Source organism: Taudactylus pleione, unplaced genomic scaffold, assembly GCF_031769625.1.
Source record: "Taudactylus pleione unplaced genomic scaffold, aTauple2 ptg000260l, whole genome shotgun sequence".
NCBI classification, from domain to species: Eukaryota; Metazoa; Chordata; class Amphibia; order Anura; family Myobatrachidae; genus Taudactylus; species Taudactylus pleione.
Window position 1 is genome coordinate 226,733 of NW_028284662.1, and position 21,907 is coordinate 248,639.

The following is a 21,907-nucleotide window of genomic DNA, read 5'->3' on the forward strand; positions in this document are numbered from 1 at the left end:
GAGGCAATTTGGAGGCCCCTGTACAAACTGGCTCTATTTTACCTGAGTTGCCCCCCCTCCAGTGTGTACTCCGAAAGAGTGTTTAGTGCAGCCGGGAACCTTGTCAGCGAAAGGCGTAGGAGGTTGCTTCCACAAAATGTGGAGAAGATGATGTTCATAAAAATGAATTATCAACTCTTCCAGGGAGACCAGCCTCCAGAATGTACAGAGGGACCTGTGGTGGTGGATTCCAGCGGGGACGAATTAATACTCTGTGAGGATGTACACAACACTGAAGAGGGTGAGGAATCGGTGGATGAGGAGGATGAGGACGACATCTTGCCTCCATAGAGGCAGTTTGTGCAGGGACACATTAATTGCCAGCTTGTTTTGTGGGGGCCCAAACGAACCAATCATTTCAGCCACAGTCGTGTGGCAGACCCTGGCGCTGAAATGATTGGTTTGCTAAAGTGTGCATGTCCTGTTTATACAACATAAGGGTGGGTGGGAGGGCCCAAGGACAATTCCATCTTGCACCTCTTTTTTTTCTTTGCATTATGTACTGTTTGGGGCCTAGTTTTTCAAACTGCCATCCTGTCTGCCACTGCAGTATCACTCCTAGATTGGCCACGTGTTTGTGCTGCCCACTCGTGTCGCTTAGCATAGTCATCCAGCTACCTCGGTGCAACCTTTTGGACATAAAAACACTATTGTGAGGTGTGAGGTGTTCAGAATAGACTGGAAATGAGTGGAAATTAGTTATTGAGGTTAATAATAGCATAGGAGCAGAAAAACCCACAAAATCTGTGATTTTAGCAGTTTTTATGCTTTTTTTCAAAAAAATACAGATCCAAAACACAAAACCAAGAACCCAAAACACGGAAGGGTGGTTTTGGCAAAACCAATCCAGATCCAAAACACGAGGAAAGATCCAGATCCAAAACCAAAACACAAAACACGAAAAGTGGCCGGTGCACACCCCTAGTTTTATTGCTTGGTTTTGGGGTTCCCCTACTGTCAGTAACCTGCCATTACTGACCACTGCCAATGGTGGTACTCAAACAATAGACAACTGGGAGTGCCAACTTCACACTAGTCTGAGAGTAATCACTGCCACCAATAGGCTCCTTCCAGGGCCGGATTAACGGGGGGGCGACAGGGGCGATCGTCCCTGGGCCCCCACACGTTAAGGGCCCCCACACCCATCGGGGTTAAGGTTGACCGGAGGAGGCAGAACCAGTTCCGCTTCCTCCGGCCAACCTAACCCAGGCGCCGCAGGGAGGCTCCTATTACCAGGCGCCCGCTGTAAACAGCGGGCGCCCGGCTCCCTCCCTGCAGCGGCAGCCGGAGTCGGAGGCTTGAGCTCACATGAGCTCCAGCTTCCGGCTCACGCAGAGCATTATGGCAGAGATGTCATGACGTCTCTGCCATAGTGTGGAGTAGCAGCCGAGCGGACTGCAGCGGACGCGGGGCTAAGGTTAAGGTAAGTATTAGCTTTTTTTTTTTTTTAGTGCAAGCGGCCTACTGGGGGCATTACTGGCGGGGGGCATTACTAAAGGGGACATTACTCGGGGGGGAGCATTACACATTACACCTGGGGCATTACTCGGGGAGGGGGGAAGCATTACTACTGGGGGCATTATTCAGGGGGGAGCATTACTACTGGGGCATTACTCGGGGAGGGGGGAGGCATTACTATTGGGGGCATTACTGGGGGGGGGATTACTACTGGGAACATTACTCGGGGGGGAAGCATTACTGCTGGGGGCATTAATCAGGGGGCATTTCTATTGGGGGCTCTACTAGAGAGGGAGCATTAGAGCTGGGGGCACTAATAGAGGGGCATTACTACTGGGGCATTTCTACAGAGGGCTCTACTAAAGGGGTAATGACTACTGGGGTCATTACTATTTGGGGCACAACTGCATGGGTATTTCTACTGGGGGATTTATACAGGGGGCATTACTACTAGGGCATTACTATTGGGCACATGCCCAATTACTACTGCGGGGCATTACTATTTGGGGCACAACTACAGGGCCCTACTGGGGGCATTTATACAGAGGGCATTACTACTGGGGGCACTACTAATGGGAGTATTGCATAGGGGGCACTGCATAAGGGGCACTACTACTGGGTACACTGCATACGGGGCACTACCACTGTGGGCACTGACACTACTGGGGGCTCTGCATAAGGTCCCCATTGCGCATACCCCCAGTTTGTCACATTTAATAGGGGCCCCCACATATTTGTTACCCAGGGGCCCCCACAGACCTTAATCTGGCCCTGGCTCCTTCACAGGCACCTGGTAACGCTTATAGGTGTTTGTATTGCTGCTGCAGCACCACTTCACTGTTTTCTCCTGACTGCTTACATTGGGTTAGCAGTGTAGGGTAGCAGGCAGAGAGTGGACTCTGGATGCTAGGTTGAATACAAGACAGCTGGGTAATGGTTTGGTGTTTGGCTCACAGGAATACAACAGGCAATAGGCGTTATGCAGGATCTTCTAGCTGAATTATGTTTAAAGCTCAAACTTACAAGGACTCTTACACACCAGTTTGTGGTACTGCTGATTCATGGGGGGATTTGTTCCTGCCCCCTGTTTGTGCACTCCCAAAGTAAAGAGGGTTCAGTCTCTTTTGCATTCCATCGCAGAGTAGAACGCAAATCCATTTTATGGATGAATCTTGCGTTTATTCACACTGCACATTATCCGTAACTGAGCCCACAGATAAGTGGGCATTTCAGAGTCATACTCAACACAAATGCATCTTCACTAGCAGCTGAAGGAACATATCTAAGTGGTCCCGGGATGTCTACAGGTAGCCATAGTTTACAGATCATGTTGAAGCAATTGCAGGCTTTGCTGAGTTGTGCATACATGTAGATACGACAGTTTTCAGATGGATGTAGTTGATACCAGTGGCCGCAATGCCGCCGGTCTCAATCCCAATGCTGAAAGTTAGACACGGGATTTAAGATAGGTGTCGAAATACCAACACCTATCTTAATCCCGATGCCGGAATCCAGCCCGAACGAGATAAGTCCGGCGCGTCCTTAGTGTTAGCCGCGGGGGGTGAGGGTTAGGTTTAGATAGCATAGCGGGGTTAGCGTTAGGTTTTGGGGGGTAGGTTAGGGTTAGGCACCCCTTGGGGGGAGAGTTAGGGTTAGGCACCGCTGGGGGTCTTAGGGTTAGGCACTAAGGGGGGAGGGTTAGGTTTAGGTACGAAGGGGGGAGACAGGTTTAGGCACTAATGTGTAGGCTACAAAAAGGGAAGGTTAGAGGAAGAAGGGGGAGGGTAAGTATACTTACCCGACCCAAGTCGGGATACCAACCATCGGGATGCCGCTGTTGGTATTTTGACAGGAGGCATCCCGACAGCCGGCTTTACATACCGATTCCGTTTTCAGATGTATCTCTTGCACCAAGGATAAGTCTAGTGCAAGCGCACACTGATAATGATGACAGTTATGAAACCAAGCATACCTATAGGGGTACTGGGGGTGAACAGAGTGACTGGCTAAGGGGTACCTGGGTGTGAGGATAATTACCTGCTGCCGGTAGATTCCTGAGTTAATAGCAAAACATTTTAGGAGGGCCTCATGTACTTCCTTATGGTTTGAACAGTCCTCTTGTCCCTTTACTGTATGTCAGCGTGGGGACCAAATATTTGACCCACCCCTTCCTGGGCAGTTCATAGTTTAGAGGTCATTTCAAATACCTGCCACTATCTGTCATTATCTCCAACACTGACCTCTAACTTGGTGGTATGAATGGTTCCTAATCTGGGACCAACAGATGGTAACTGCTCATTATGCACTGCAGATTGGATAATGAGCCTCCATTCAAGAACAGCTGCTGCATGGAAGCACTGTGCTGTGGGTGGCTGTTGTAGGTGTCTCTAGGGTTTCCGCTGGGCTATCTTCACTGGCTATTTTTTTATTATCTTATTTTGTTTTTTACTATATACAGATGGCAATTTTATTCATTTAACATGGAAAGGCAACACTTGTGGCTGCTTTTTTGGCCCAACAAGTGCAAATATGCTGGCAGTCCAAGGGGCTTATTCAATTAGCGGTCATGTGCCACAGAAATCCTGCCATATTCTGCTGTGCACATATCTGCCTGTTATCATGGCTCATTGTCTACTTTTCCGTTCTAGAACAGCACATTGAATTATCCCCCAGAAGTTACATTTATTTGTCATATATAGTTTTCAAATGATGTTACAAAGCAGAAGAGTAGCTTTGCAACTGACTTGAATTCCTCCTAAATTAAATATTCCTTGCTAAATTGGAATTAAGAAAACAATGTTGCTGTACCACTTACTGCCTATAGGTGGTGATAAAGAACTAGTCCCATAGGTTATCTATTAGAATAGTGCAGGTTCTTGAACTGGATTATGGATTTTTTAGTGTAAGTAGAATATAACATCTAACAACAAACTGACTATCTGCTTGATTCAGAGATGGTTGGTAATACAGCGGTTGCGAGAATATACAAATGCTAATCTCATCCTTCCCTTTGTGATCCACAGTGCGATGGAGTGTACAAGTGGTGAGACGCACACTTTCAGGATCCGTGGCTGTGCATTTCAGAAGGAGTGTGTAAACATTCCAACATTGACACAACATGTCATACCATCGACATTTGCAGTGTGTAGGTTCCTCAAGCCAAAAATGACTAGATGTATATAAATATAATTATTTTGGGATAAATATACTTTTAGGGACTTCATATGAACTATGGAGACAAAACCTGTCTATCGCAATTTGCACAGGATCCTCAAGTCCAAAATGAGTATGTGTATGTATATATATATATATATATATATTGTGATAGAAGCACTGGTAAAGTGGTCAATGGCAGGTACGTTTGTCCTAGGTTTTTGGCCTATGTGTTCTAAAAAACCCCAGGAGAAGTCTGTTTTGTAAACAAACCAGAGTATCGGCTTTTGGAAAAGCAGGTTTGGGTCCTGGGGGTGTGGATGTGAGGAGAGAGAGGGCTCTATCCACAGGCCACTCCAGGTTTTGGGCCTTTCAGCCTGGTAGCAAGCTCTTTAGGGCTTACACCTGGAACTGGCTGATTTAAGCTGTGTTCAGTTGCAGCTGAGTGTCTCATACATGGGAGAGCAGGCCATAGGTTACCTTGCTCTGAGACACTCTTGGCTGTAAACCAGAAAGTGCTGTGGATGGGGATTTTGTTTAGTGTTCTGATAGTGAGGGAACTTAGGCCCTGATTCAGACCCACTCGCAAGCGGCTGTCCGCTTGCAAGTGGGTCGATGGTCTGCACTGAGCATGCGCACGACGGAGGGAGCTCCGTCGTGCGCATGCGCCAGATGCGACGAGCGAAGGAAAGTCCTTCGCTCGTTGTGTCTGATCAAAGGGGGCGTGCTGTCGATGTTGATTGACAGCACGCCCCCTTTGGTGGGCGTGCCGGGGGCGTGCCTCCCTGACGGGGGCGTTCCCAAGGGAACGCCTGCCGTCAGAAGCCGGCCCACTGACATCACTAGTGATGTCAGTGGGAGTGATTTTGGCTCTGATAGAGCCAAAATCACTCTGGGCCTTGTGGTTGAAAACCTCAACCGCAGGCTCCGGCTCGCAGTTTCGATGGTCGCAATGGTCACGACCATCGCGGCCATCAAACTGCACGCTCGTATAGGCTGTGGGTGGTGACCCACAGCTATATGAGCGTCCAAGAGGACGCTCCATTTTTATGGAGGGCGGCCCTCATTCAGAGCGTGTGCTCTGCTCAGAGCGTACGGCTCTGAATGAGGGCCTTACTGTCTAGTTAGAACCCAGACGAGTTAGGATTTTGTTTATGTTTTGTTATATTTATGTACCTGGCACAATACAGACTGGCTCCGACCAGCTTGTACGAGAACCCCAGAATTGTGTCCTGTTTCTCCGGCTGCAGTGTGTGTAAAGAGGGAGTCCGTCTACCCCAGGAGGGGAACCCCTATCCCGACTGTGTCACAAGTGGTGGAGAATGCGGGCAATCACACACTGAAATTTCAGCAAGGAAAAATTTTAGTTTAAAATTTAAAGGAATAGACACCAATTCATCAGTATGAATATAAAGTTGTGTCCTTAAAGTTGTGTCCTTGAATCCATAGAGGTGGCGTCTGCAGATGCTTAGGGAAGCCAGATTCTGCTTCCAACCTACACCCCAGGACAAAATGGAGGACATTGTTAAAGCCTTGCTCCAAGCCACGGCAGCTCAGCAGGAAACGAACAAACTGCAGCAGGAAGCTACCAGAGCTCAGCAGGAATCCACCAATGTGCAACTGTTGGCCTTGGTGACAGCCCAGAGGCAGCAACAAGTCGCCATCGAGGAAACCTGCCAGGCCTTAAAAGAGGTAGTACAACACTTGGTAGCCCGGATTGGAGATGCTTCCACTGACCCTCCAACCCACACTCGCTCTATACGAGCCAGTCATTTTTTGCAGAAGATGACCCCGAGTGGTGACGTGGAGGCGTATCTTACAGCCTTTGAGAGAACCGCGGAAAGGGAGAATTGGCCCAAGGACCATTGGGCAAGTCTTGTGGCACCCTTCCTGTCTGGAGAACCACAAGAGGCCTACTATGATTTATGCCTGGATGATGCCAAGGACTATGCAAAGTTAAAACGGGAGATCCTAACCCGCTACGGAGTCACCTCACTTGTTCGGGCCCAACGAGTCCACCGCTGGGAGTTCCAAATGGAAAAGCCTCCATACTCACAGATGCATGACCTTGTCCACCTAACCACAAAATGGCTGCAGCCCGAGACGCTGACAGGACCACAGATTGTGGAAAGAGTCGTGATGGACCGGTATCTGCAATCGCTACCTGTGTCTCTGCGTAAGTGGGTGAGCCATGCAGACCCTAAGTCCGCAGACAGCTAGTCGAACTGGTGGAGAGGTACGTGGCGGCTGAAGAGCTGTTGATTCTGCACCACCGGGCCCCGATGCTGCAACGGCAAACTCTCATCAGCACTGGTAAGACTGTTCCAGGGGAGAAGGGTGCTGGGTGATGGAATGTACCTAAGACTGAGGGTGAGGAACCTGGAGACAGGCCAGCCAGGCCAGGAAGGTTCCTTCCCCGTAAAAGACTAGGTTATAATGTGATTCAGTGTTTCCGATGTGGTGGCTTTGGCCATATTGCAGCTAATTGTCCACTTACCTCTGAACCTATGCAATGTGATACTGCTCATGTATACTGCAGGGGGTCTTTCTTTGCACAGCCAGCCTGTACTGCCGACCGGTGGGCTGAGACTGATAAGCACATGTGTGTACTTACTGTAGAAGGCAACCGTGTAGAGGCTCTGTTAGATTCTGGTAGCCTGGTGATACTTGTGAAAGCGGAGCTGGTGAACCCCTTGAAGCATAAGGGGAAAACTGTTGGTGTGACCTGCATACATGGGGACACTCGCTATTATATTACTGCAGAAGTGAACATCGAGACATCCTGTGGTTCCGCGATAGTCTCTGTGGGTTTGGTACATGGCTTAATGTATGATGCAATATTGGGGAGAGACTTTGCTCACTTCTGGAAGTTGTGGGAAAGCCGAATTTGCACAGAGGTAAATCGCCCTGACTCATTTGAGAGGGTTACTGACGTAGTAGCAGAGTCAGAGATGTTCCCCTTTTCTAGTATGATTGGCGAACTAGAGAATGCGGAGTGTGATGGTGGCTCGCCAAGTGATGTGCCTCCCACTGAAGTGGGTAGTGTTGTTGAGCCAGTTGATTGTCTGCCTGATTTAGAGGTCAGAAGAGAGGTCTTTGCCGTGGAGCAGTTAAATGACCCTACTCTGGTAAAAGCCAGGGAGAATGTCAAGGTGATCAATGGTAAACCCATAGATCCCGATAGTCCTTTGTCATATCCTCACATGGCAGCAGTGGTGTATCTATAATGGGTGCAGTGTGTGCGGGGCACATGGGCCCTTGGGTCCAGGGGGGCCCCGCACCGCACACCCTGCACCCATATCATTTTTAACTTACCTGTCCATTATCCCACGGCGGGTCTCAGAGTTGCTTAGAACACCGGAAAATGGCCGCCACGGTTGTTGTTATTGAAGAATCGCATAGTGAGTGGTCAAGTCCCATTGTGCTCATTCCAAAACTCGATGGGAGTGTGCGATTCTGCAATGACTTCCGGAAATTGAACAGTGTGTCAAAGTTTGATGCCTACCCTATGCCTAGGGTGGACAAACTAATTGAAAGGCTGGGGGCAGCCAGATATTTAACTACTCTTTACTTAACCAAAGGGTATTGGCAAGTGCCGTTAACTGAGAACGTCAAAGAAAAGACAGCTTTTTCTGCACCAGAGGGGTTGTTTCAATACAAGATGTTGCCCTTTGGGCTACATGGGGCACCTGCTACCTTTCAAAGAATGATGATAGGTTTGCAGGGGCCATAGACAGTATGCTGCTGCTTATCTGGATGATGTGGTCATTCATAGTCCTGACTGGCAGTCTCACTTGCCCGGAGTACAAGCAGTGTTGGACTCCATCTATAAGGCAGGTTTGACAGCCAACCCAAAAAAGTGTTGTCTGGGGATGGAGGAAGTAAAGTATCTTGGGTACACCATTGGCAGAGGTTTGATAAAGCCACCGCTCAATAAGATCAAGGCAATACAAAACTGGCCACGACCCCTGAATAAGAAGCAGATGAGAGCCTTCTTAGGGATCACAGGGTATTATAGGAGGTTTATACCCAATTTTGCCACCATTGCAGTCCCACTGACTGACCTTACTAAAGGCAAACAGAAAGGCATGGTGGAATGGGGTCCTGAAGCAGAGAAGGCTTTCCAGGAGTTAAAAAATAGCGTTATGTACCCAACCAGTTCTGATGACCCCTGATTTTGACAGAGAGTTTGTTGTACAAACTGATGTGTCAGATGTAGGCATCGGAGCAGTCCTGTCCCAAAGCAAAGAGGGTGAAGAACACCCGATTTTCTTCTTAAGCCGGAAATTAAATGTACATGAAAGAAACTATGCTACAGTTGAGAAAGAAGCATTGGCCACAAAGTGGGCATTAGAGACTCTCAGGTACTACTTGGTGGGAAGGAAGTTCAGATTGATCACTGACCATGCCCCTCTGAAGTGGATGTCAGAAAACAAGGACAGTAATGCGAGAATAACAAGATGGTTCTTGGCATTACAAACATTTAAATTTACGGTAGTACACAGACCAGGAAGCCAGCTGGCCAATGCAGATGCTTTGTCCATTGTTTGGGGGCTGCAGTTGTTCCGCCCGACAGGTCGAAAAAAGGGGGGGATATGTGATAGAAGCACTGGTAAAGTGGTCAATGGCAGGTACGTTTGTCCTAGGTTTTCGACCTATGTGTTCTAAAAAAACCCCGGAGAAGTCTGTTTTGTAAACAGACCAGAGTATCAGCTTTTGGAAAAGCCGGTTTGGGTCCTGGGGGTGTGGATGTGAGGAGAGGGAGGGCTCCATCCACAGGCCACTCCAGGTTTTGGGTATTTCAGCCTGGTAGCAGGCTCATTAGGGCTTACACCTGGAACTGGCTGATTTAAGCTGTGTTCAGTTGTAGCTGAGTGTCTCATACCTGGGAGAGCAGGCCATAGGTTACCTTGCTCTGAGACACTTTTGGCTGTAAACCAGAAGGTACTGTGGACAGGGATTTTGTTTAGTGTTCTGATAGTGAGGGAACTTACTGTCTAGTTAGAACCCAGATGGGTTAGGATTTTGTTTATGTTACGTTTTATTTATGTACCTGGCACAATAAAGACTGGCTCCGACCAGCTTGCATGAGAACCCCAGAATTGTGGCTGCGGTGTGTGTAAAGAGGGAGTCCGTCTACCCCAGGATTAGGACCCCTATCCTGACTGTATCACCATATATATATATATATATATATATATTGTGACTGGGTCAGCATAATTCCACATGAAGTAAATGTGGAATATCCAGATCTCCCAGGTTTGGCAGAGCAAAGGCATTAGGATTGCGTAAATGTCCAGTTCAGGTGTTGCCTCAATCAGTGCCTGGAAGGGCAGCTAATTACAGACACCTGTGAGAAGCTGGTTTAAGAACTGCAGAGACATTGGGGAAACTGAGCCTGACGGTGAAATAGTCGCCTAGCTTATAGGCCTGGGGGTGACTAGTGTTAGGGTTCCTGGACCTCAGAGTCCACTGAAGACATATTGCTGTATTGGAAGACTTTGTATGAAATCCTGCCTGTGAACTGCCATATTCTATGTACCTGCCTGTGGTGAGCAATAAAAGCTACTGATGGATTTTACCCGGTCTATGTGATTCTTGTCACAATATATATATATATAAAGTTCATATAGTGTCCACACTCTCTTAGGAGGGTATGCAGTCGGGAAACCGGCTGCCTTAATTCCGACAGCCGGCTTCCCGGCTGCTTTATACTGGCGTGGGATAAATGACCAGCGTCTATATCTAGAAGCCTGTCATTTACCCGACGCCGGGCGCCACGAGCAGACAGCCGCTGGGGGGGAGGGTTAGGTTTAGGGCACCCGGGGGGGACTTAGGGTTAAGCACCCCCACGGGAGGGTTAGGGTTAGGCTAGGGGAAGGGGGGGTTAGGGTTAGGCCCCCCTGGGGGGAGGTTAGGGTTAGGCACTCCACTGGGGGACTTAGGTTTAGGCAGCGGGGAAGGGAGGGTTAGGGTTAGGCACTTGGGGGGAGGTTAGGGTTAGGCACCCCTAAGGAGGGTTAGGGGGTTAGGTTAGTTTATACTTACCTGAGGGACGATGGGGATTTCCAGCGCTGTTGGGCTTCTGCTGCCGGGCTCTGCTGATCTGTCGGGCTTCCGCTGCCGCGAATCGAACTGCCGGCCATGCGGCAGCCGGGATTCCATACCGATTCCCTTAGGAGTAATCACTATGCTGGGGTGCTACACAAAATATGCTGTAAATAAAATCAAAATCAACATAATATATGTATTTTTGAAGGTAGGGGTGCACTCACCAGTCTTGTAATGCAAATAGTAGAAAACTCCATAATATCAAAAAGTTACACGATACATATATTGCACACCCCAAACGCAAACAGTTATATATGTATGCTTATATAAATACAGATATATATATATATATATATATATCCATATAACTCAAGATCTATTTAGCAGGAAAATCCAGCTATATATATATTTTTTTCAAATATTTTTTATTAAAGCATCACATCAATTAACAATAATTAATCATAGTTCAATACAATAAAGTATATGCAGGTGGATACATGTAAGCGTCCGCAAACCCATACAATAAAATATAAAATTACAGATTAATACATACGAAGTGTCAGTTCTCGTATAGACATAGTCGGATATATCAAAGCCCAGCTAATATCTTGGAGATATATTCCACCTAGGATCAATAGACGAGGAGAGCCAAGAAAAACCCAAAATCAATAGACTATCCAACAAGGAAGAGGTAGTCTTCTAGTAATATGGGAGGGTCACCCAGTAGGATTCTTGTTTAATACCATTCTGTGTTATGAAGTGAGTGTTTAATTCGACTCTGGAAATCCATTTGCAGGATGGAGATGTAACTCTCCCAGGAGTCAAAAAATTTAGCAACTAATCTGTCTTTATTTAAAGTCACCTCCAACCAATCCATTTGAAAAATGTGATGGATTTTCTGTTTAAATAAATTTAAGGAGGGCGGGGGCGACAGAATCCACTCCTCTAGGATGGATTTGCATGCGACCACGCTAATGGCCAGTAGCAGTTTTCTGCAACCTTTTGAGATCTGCTGACTCTCACGTATAATACCAAAAATAGCCCAATCTGCTGTAAATGCCAGATAATTCACTAAGTGATCCATAGAATTTTTTTTTACCTGGATCCAGGGCAGTGAAAAAGATCTGCTCTAGGTGCTCGGCAGAGGAGGCATTAAAGAGAAGTGGACATTCCCGCCAAGTATTGTCTATGTAGTGAGTAGTAAGCTCTATGAAATATGTTATAAAACAATTCCTGGTATTGCCAAATACAAAACGACAAACCCAACTTCTGCGCTCTTCAAAAACAAAATGACAAATGGCAATAATATAGAAAATGTCCCAATCCTCCACCAGGATGCGAAATCAACAATGGACTACGATATAGTTCATCACGGTGAGTGGTCGAGTTCCTCTTGCATGGATATGTGGAAAAGGAGACAACAAAAATAAAAAATGGTAGAAATAGTGTAATATGTTTCAGCTAAGTCCTTATTATTCTAAAAAACGTAATTCTATCCCCTTTCATCCAAATTTATATATAAAGTGATTGTACCGTATTCACGTAAACGTGTTACGGTCTCCTCCTATAAAGCTTTCTTTTAATCAGAGGATGCTTTTCACCAGTGTACAAGTTGTCCAATTAACATGCTTACCCTCGCGAAGTGGGAGATGTAGAAATGGAAAAATGGGCAACTCACACTGTGGATATAATCTGTAGACTCATAAAGGTTTCTTTATGTTGTTAGTAGTCCTATTCTCCTCTATTTCCCTTTTAAAGTGTTCTGTTTTTGGCATCGTGTAACCTATTAGCCAGTATCTTTGAAAATACTTTAAAATCGACGTTTAGAAGAGCAATCGGCCGATAGGATTCTACTGACATGTAAGTATAGCTAAAATACTTACATGTCGGGATCTTCAGTTGCTGGTCTTCCGGCGTCGGGATTTGAACCACTGGACATGCGTCCGGCGGTATTTCATACCGATCCCGTTGTTAGTGTGGGTACTTGAGGATCTTTGTGGATTACTTTTGTGTAGGAGGAAGTATGGTGAAGTTATGGAGGTAGCACCAAGGGCATGGTCCTGTATGGAGCAGCGATGTGCAGTCAGGGTAGGCACTGAGAATTGATATGAAAATGATTAGAATAATACAAATATATTTATAACTTCTACAAACGCTAGCAGAAGCCTAGGTACATCAGGGATGCCCATTCTCATTTCATATTTCTCCCATATTCAAGCTCCAGAGAGGAAAAAAAATCGTTATTTGGCCTGGTAGCTATGTATGATTGACATCACGCTACTTTTGGATGTTCACATACAGTATATGCTCAATCTGGGTCTCTTACAAAGTTTGAACTTCACCAGGGGTTGCTCTGAAAACTTGATATATAGCTCCATTATACTGAAGATTATTGCTTCACAAAGTAGTGTATTTGGGACTTACCACTGAAGAACAAAATAATCGTGTTCTTTAAGATTACTCATGTTGAGCAACTATTTGAGGTGTAAAGATTTCTTTGACATAACTACCCTTATTGGATGATTGATATCTATATGGAACATTGAGAGGGGTCATCAGTAATGTGATCACGTGGGTCACGCTGATATTTATACAAACAGATTAAATTGAGTCTGCACCCCTTAGTGGGTCATTAGATATATTAACCCCATTTACATGTTGTTGTGTGTTTTTGTGTTGTGTAACTAAGTTTTAACTATTATGAAATGCCCCAGATAATAGTTTTCTTTATCTTCCTAAATCTCTTATTCATGTATATATCTTGGGAGCATCATTGGCACTAAGGAGCTAGATGCATTCGTTCGCTCCCTGCTTATGCAAATCCAGCTCACGCCCAGCAAGGCAGACGATCGCACGGCAAGACATTAGTACGCTCACTATGTCTTAGTGTATGCAGAAGCCCACTAGCGATTCTTAAGACGCCCACTTGCGCATGCCATCTCCTGACAGTGCTTGAAAACATTGGTACATCGAGCACCATCAGATGCGATTGTAGCGCTTGAGGTTGACTATACCCTGCTGCAAGCACTGCGATCACTTCAGTGTGATTTTTAACCACGTGACATGTACTATGACGCTGCCCTTTAATTATGCACACCTCTGAAACGGCGTTGGGACACTCAGGCACGCCTATGTTCGCACCTCCACTCCCCCGTTTCTAGTAGCCTGCCCCTGTCACAAACGGCTTCTCCTGTCACTCACTCTGCTGGGCAGCCTATGAGCAGCGAGCGAACGAATCCCGATCTCTCGCACTGGTTCGCACACACGCATTGCGCAGAAAGAGTCTATCGGCCAGCTACAAGCGTTCGCATCATAGCAATCGGGTTTGAATCAGCTCCTAAAATCCTAATTTCTGAGTAAAGTCAGACATGTTGTAATTGTGCGTGAGGGGCCGATGTTACTCAATGTACCCTATGTATACGCAGGATTGCAAGGTATTATGGATGTGTGAAAGTGGTAGTGGGTGTCTCCATGCTGGCTTAAGGTGTCTCTATGCTAGCTTTGCCATTACAGTTATAGCATATTATCCCAGCAGACCTGTGTGCGTAATCGCAGCTGTGATCGCAATAGCGATCCGTAGCGAATCAGGCCCACTGTTTCTTAATGCTGACAGTGAGACAAAGTGATGGCTGCTGATGCTGCTGTATGGATATTCTGAGCACCAATAACATCCATAGGCATTGGGGATAAGTAGATCAGTGTTTGGTGATGTCGCAGGCAGCATTGACTCTGTAAAATGCCGTGGTATGGAGCTGGGGCATACAGCCTAAAGATACAGCAAGTAAAGCGGTGGAAAATAGAGAAATTTACTTGCAAATACTTTTATGTCAAATATGTATAGATTGTCAACTGCACCGGAATTGTACAGATGATTATAAGTATCATCATGCTAAAAAACAGCAAAATAGTAGTGATTAAAACTTGCTGTGCATATTCGCGTATTCTCTTTTTGTAGTAAAGATGGTTATTCAAATAGATAGTGGTCTCCCGTGTTTTCTTTAATAACAGATACAAGTTGTTATTCTTATATTTGTTTCTCAAGTTTGTTACAAATAGTATCCAGTTATATGTCTTCAGATGCTTGGAAGCTCTTCCATTATCATCAAGGGAATTGTATATCCATATTGGATTACAAAAGTGTGAACTATAATATTATTTATATACACTCAAAGAGTTATATGCATGACATCTATATAATTAGCCACATGTATTAAATTATTAGAATTACTTTTTATCCATGGTGATACTGCACTTATTGATAATTTTCTGCTTAAGTATGTATATTTTCAATTCATTACCATTTAAATCAGGGGTGGGGAACCTTTTTCTGCCGAGGGCCATTTTGATATATATAACATTATTTGCGGGCTTGGTGCAGACCACGCCTCTCCATGTGATGTCACACGGGCAGGGCCACAATCGCTGGTGATAACAGCAATGCCCAGAGCATCCTGAGGATGCTCGGGGGAGCTGTAAGGGCAGCGGTGTGACCGTCTGAAGCATCCTAAGGACTCTCCAGGTGGACAAAAGATTCTGGCTGCACTGTGCCATTCTAGGCACCCTGCTAGCCAGATGAGGCTAGCAGGAAGACGCTGAGAGGGCCAGACCAAATGATTCCTATGGCCTTATACAGCCCCTGGGCCTGAGGTTCCCCATCCCTGGTTTAAATAATTGTGTCTTGATCCCATATATTGAGTTTACACTGTGTTCCCTTGTACAGTATGTTACACAGTCTCTGAATATCCCATTTAAATCATGGGTATAAATTAGGTCCATCTCCAAAGTCTCTGAATACCCCACTTATACTCTGGATAGACTTCCTATTTATTAGATCTTCTTATAATATTAAATTCTCAGCCAATCCTAGTCAGGTTTTCACTTTGACTTGTATGTTTTCAGTTAAATGGTGGATAATTGCATTATTAAATAGCCGCTAATTATCCCATGCATTGTGTTTTCCAAAACTAGACATTTATATTAAGTTTAATAGCATTTACTAATTAGCCATAAAATATCCTGCATATTGTATATGTTTTACTTTCCCATATTACTGCGTTTAAGTCACAATTCAATAATATAATTGATATTCTTAATTTAAGTTTTTTGCTGCATGATGATTGTCCCTTGGGAAGCTGGGTCACACCCATAAAGCATCTGGTATTTGCACTGATCAGACTTGCACATTGTCTGTTATTTGTATTTTTAATATAATGTTAACTGCACACAACATAGGGAAGAGATAATTCAAAGTGAAGATGTGTTCATTACAAAACATATGCACTTGCTGTTCTCTCATTTAAATAAACAAAAAAAAATTGCTGCCTGCCATGACGGTTAATAGGTGAGGAGGGCGCCCGGGCTGGCTGTCCCCGTTTACCCAACCTGGCCTCCTACACCACTCATTGGGGAAGATGTATGAAGCTCTGGAAAGTGATAAAGTGGAAAGTGATAAACTATCAGCCAATCAGCTCCCAACTGTCATTTTTCAAACACAGCCTGTAACATGACAGTTTGGAGCTGATTGGTTGATCGTTTGTCACTCAGCACTTTATCACTTTCCAGAGCTTCATACATCTTCCCCATTGTACTCAGTGAGTGTGAATGGGTGGCCTAATCTCCCAAACCGTGGCGGTAACTTGAAGAAGACATAGGGTAAGTGAAATGTGTGTGTGTGGGGGGGGGGGGGGTCACAACTTTAAAAAATCTATAAGGGGAGACAGGGGGCACAAGTTAAATAGATGTTATATAAGAGGGGCAGGTGGCACAACTTATATATATAAGAGGGGTAAGGGGGCACAACTTAAATATATACAGGCTTGGACTAGGCTGCCGAGGAGCCTGGTAATTCCCCGGTGGGCCCCACTGCTTTAAGGCTCCGCCCTTTTTGTGAGTGGGTGGAGCTTAGCGGGCCACGATTGGGGTAAGGGGGGTCATGCTCATGCCGTTATTGGCACATTTTGGGGGCACTATTGGTGAGTGAGCTATTACTTTTTATTTTGCCCTTGATGCAAGGCAAGGACAGCCTGGCCAAAAGAGGGCAGTCCCGGCAGTCACCATGCTGTTACAGGCTACCTCTTATTCCAAGTGCAGAGTGCATCCCGCAGATCTGTGCAGTCAGATCACAAGTTACACGATTGGTGATGCCTGGGTGGGTCCCACAGCTATGTTAGGCCCTCACACATTTTACTATCAGTCCCAGTTTGCATGTGAGTTCCCCGGGCGATGCAGGAGACACAGCACAGCACCTGCCGAGAGGAGCTGTCAGAGAAGCTGCCAGGAAGAGACAAGCTGGAAGCCTGAAGAGCTGAGTAAGAGAAGCCTAAAGTAAGTAAAATAGTGCAGGTGGTTTAAGAGGATGGAGAGGGGAGGGGAGTGGAGGGGGGAGTTGGGATCATTACACTACAGAAATATGGGAAAACAATGATTTAATATAAATAATATACTGTAGCAGTGCTGCTATTGGGGCTCTGAAAGAACTGTTTTACAAAAAAAAATGTGGCAAAGATTATATTATTTTTAAATATACTAGCAATTGCCCCTGGCTTTGCCAGAGTTATCTTTCCCTCCCCCTCTTTTTCCATCTCTCTCTTTCTATGCTATGGGGCCCATTAATTAATGATCGCATTTGCATGGTATTACTGCCCATGATCACATTGCAAAATGCAAACATAGCGCCGGGATGTATCATCCGGAACACGCAGTTCCAAATGGAGCCCATCCCTGCAATGCGACTGGAGTGCTGTCGGGGGTACTGCGCATGCACAGTCATGCTGACTGCACATCTGCAACCGCCATTGCCGGGGAGAGTTCCGGGGGAACTCTCTGCTGACTAATTATGCGATGTGTAGCCCATAGGCTACAGCAGCTAACGCCATCTTCATATGGCGTTAGACGTGGAGCCAATCTCTGGAATGCACTGCATTCAGGAAGTTGGTAAATTTGGCAGCATCGTATCCCCCATAGAAGCCTATGGGGGAAGCAACTACCAGTGGGAATGGAGAGATCACAACAGGTATCGGAGATATCTGCTGCTGTCCCTCCTTCATACATCTGGGGAAACTTTTTTGCGGTTAAACCCCGAAATGGATGTTTTTGGGGATTAAGCCGCAAATACACAATGATAAATGGGCCTTTATATCTTCACCATCACTCTCTCCTTCCCCATTTTGTCTACTTATTTCCCCCACTGTCTCTATAAAACCCCCTTTCTCTCTTCTCTTTCTCAGTCATGCTGCTCCTGTCACTCTCTACTGTCCCTCTCTGTCACATATGCCCGTCAGTCTTCTTCCCCTCCATCTCTTATATTTACTCCTGTCAGTCTCAGTACCTCCTCCTCCATGGGACTGTCTTAATCAGATGCCGTGGTGGTCACACTGACATCGGACGGGTGCAGGTTGGCATCTAAAGTGCTCAGCGTGCAAACTGCTATACAGTAACCAATACATGTGTGGATTTTCTCAGTAACTCCATGTGCAGTTAGGGATATTACATGGGTGTGAGCGGGGTAGCATGTCCTAGTGGTGGTTGGGCATAGTGAGATTAGATAGAGTAGATAGACAGGAGGCCCTGAGGACCGAATTTGAGAATCTGTGTATTACACTGATAGGGACGCACATTTTGTTTAAAAACTAAAGAGTGCACACTATTACTGTTCTAATAAAGGGGGACATAAGATTACTATTCTACTAAAGTGGATACATATTAGTAGACTAAAAGGGGCACAGGTCATAATAAGACTATGCTGTGACCTTTATGGGATAGCCATGCCCTTCTAGTCGATGACCACACCTACCCAATGGCTGATCACGACCCTATGAGCCCCTGTCATTGCATTCCCCTGGTGGGCCATTCATGCCCGAGACACTGAATATATATAATATATATATATATATATATATATGAGACTGTAGGTGGCACAACATATTTAAACATGCAAGGGGCATATGTCATTAATTAAAACACACATTAATTAAATATAAAAGGGGATGGGTGGCACACATTAATAAAACATTATCCCTGCCAACCACTACTTCTCCCTGTCACCCTCTACCTCTCCCTCCCATCCATTGACTCGCCCTGTCATAATTGTTTCTCCCTATCACCCACAGGGCCTGATTCAGAGCCGGACGCTCTTTGCGCTTGCTCGTCCAGAAAAAGGGGCTGGCTATTTAAATTGACCGTTCGCTCTTTGCGGTCTGTTGACGCCTCTATGTCTGAACGAGCGAGCAAAACATGCGGACGTTTTTTTTGTAAAAAACGCCCCCTGGCCGCTCGCATCATACGTCATCTCCGCTATTTATTAGATTAATCGAGTACATCGAAAGGCGTCTGAACTGCTCGCAGTACTTGTGGTTGGATTTTCCTACCGCAATCATGCGAACAGTTCAGGCTAAGAGACAACCAAGTGACATGGTCGATGACGCTGCTTTGTTAATTATGCACACCCTTAAAACGCCCGTTTTGACCTTTTGGCACGCCTGCGTTCGGATCTCCACTCCCCGATTTCAAGCACCTTCCCCTGTTACCACCCACAAATGCCTCATCCTGTCACTCAAATTAGCAGGCATTCGCTATTTTGCGAGCACACGATTTTCGGCCGCACTGACTGGTTCGCGCATGCGTACTAAAACCCATACGCATGCGTAGTTGTGCGAACATCGCTCGGAGCGAACAAGCAGCTGCTTACGAGCGGCTCTGAATCAGGCCCACTGTCTCCTCAGTTTCCCACTGTCTCCCCAGTCACCCCCTGCCTCTCCCTGCCACCCCCACAAGCCTTCACAGTGGTATAGACAACATTCACATGAAAGTATCAAAAAACACATGACGAGACAGGGGTTCCAAAAGGAGCTAGTCCCTGTGATGTGGAAATCTGGGTACACACCATAAGATGGTGCGACCCAGCGATGCAATGTAATGATACATCACACACGCTGTACACGCTACATAATCCAGTGTATGACAGCGTGATGTATCATTACATGCTGCATATAACAGTACAGCATTGTTCATTGTATTGTTCCCTCTGCTGTGCAGAACAGCAGGTGGCACGATGCTATCAACGACTGCTGTGAACAATCGGATCAGGCGTACACACTATAGGTATCCACGCTGGAACTATATATCATATGATACATCATATAGTGTGTTTGCAGCTTAAGAAAATAAGTGATCACATTAGCGGTCACTTCACTTCTGTTTTTGCCTCCGCAACGCTACTGTGCATGCGCAGTCCACTGACATCACGTGTGGCGGCCATTCTCTGGTAACTTCCTGAGGTCCTGTAATCATTTTTATTGTCAGACTGGGTCCCAGAGCAAAATAGTTTGAGGTACCCTGTAATAAAGCAATATTGCATAGAAAGAAAGGAGGGAGTGAGGATGGGATATGGATGAGATTTACAGGATTGAGGGTGCACTGAGAAGGATTAGGAAGCAGCGTAGTGAGACAGTGGGGATCAAACAGGAGGCAGGGGCAGAGCTGTGAGGGAACAGGAAGAGGGCCAGTGAGGAGGTGAAGAGGTACTGTATATGGAATCAGATAGCTATGAGGATGGGCAGGAAAAGAGAGAGAGGTATAAAGCATTAGAGGAAATAGGGATAGTAGTCAACGGGCCCATAAGTAGGGCAAAATAAATGGTGGAAAGAGAAAGGGGAACCACAGGGGAGCAGCAGTGGGACTGAACAAAGGAGGGGGCAGTGAGTGTGGTGGAGGTGGAGATGAGAGGGCAAAATGCTAAGTGACTGCATGGGGAGGAAAAGGAAATAGGTTAGCATGACATTACAAGGGAAAGAGAAATGTAAGACAAGGAGGGAATACAATGTAAAGGAATATGGTACAAAGGAGGCAGTAAATCTGACTACAGAGCAATACAGTATAAAGGTGTCAATACAGTGAAAGAAATAAAGATGAAATAGAGGTAGAAGACAAAATGGCAACATGAAGCAAATATTGGTGATGAGAAGCAGAGCAGAGGGCAAAAACAATACTTTAGTGATGGACCTATTGCACCTGACACATGAGGAGAGATACAGTACATAAATGGTAATGGTAGAGAAAAAAAAGTTAAAAATTAAGGAAATGGATAAATGGTAAAGTTAAATATATATAAATGAATAGTTATAAAAACAAATACATAGATTGTGAAGGCTAGGAGGAACTGGGTAGATCACAGTTAGAAATATTCCAGGAGAGGGGTAAGCAGGGATAATCTAAGTTTTGAAAGAAAGAGACAGATTGGACGTTCACACTGGGTTAGTATTCAGATTGGCTAATTATGTTAGGACCAACAATGAATGTAATAGAGGGCCTGATTCAGAGTTGGGAATAGAGCATGAAATAGCAAGTAACTGTGTACTTGGACAAGCTATGTAGCAATGCACGGGGTGTAAATACATACATATTTTTTGGCATGTGGGGTAAATACTGGCTGCTGTTGCATGTAGACTAAAAAATACTGGGAAGCTTTATTTTTACACTGCAATTTAGATTTCAGTTTGTACACACCCCTCCCAAATCTAAATTTCTCTGCACATACTACATCTGCCCTACCTGCAGTACAACATGGTTTTACCAAGAGGCACAGTTACTGGCTCTTTGTTACTCGGACTAGGCCAATGTATTAGAGTCTGAGAACATGGATACTCCCATGTTTTTAGACTAAAAAAACTCTCACGATTTAAACTCTCATCCAGATGTTTTCCCATTTTGAAGACAAAATTCGACCAATGTGAGAGATAACTGCTAAACTCTCACCCTATTACATTTGGCCGCATGTGTGAGAATAAAGACAGAAGAAGCTTTGTAGGACACGCTTGTAATAGTGAAAAATTATTAGTTAAAATGTAACTTTTATTGTGAATATTAAAATAGGGTAATTTTAAACAAACAAACAAAATGGACTCCAATTGGGAGACAAATTAGTGTTTCGTAGAATAAAAGGGAGATTATAGTATAATAACCCCTGTAGTGTTTAGTATATTATTGTATTATCATTTGTAAATCTGATAATAAAAACGCTATCTTGTTACGTTACTTTCATGTTGTCAAAAGAATTATCACCTTTTATAGCAGTTTATCACAATTAAATATGTATATCACAATTATAGTGTGTGTTTTTCCCACATTTCCCACAAACATAATAAATAGATTCAATTATAGTACAAAATTCTAAACAAAGCACTTTGTAGTCAATTATAAAATCACATAT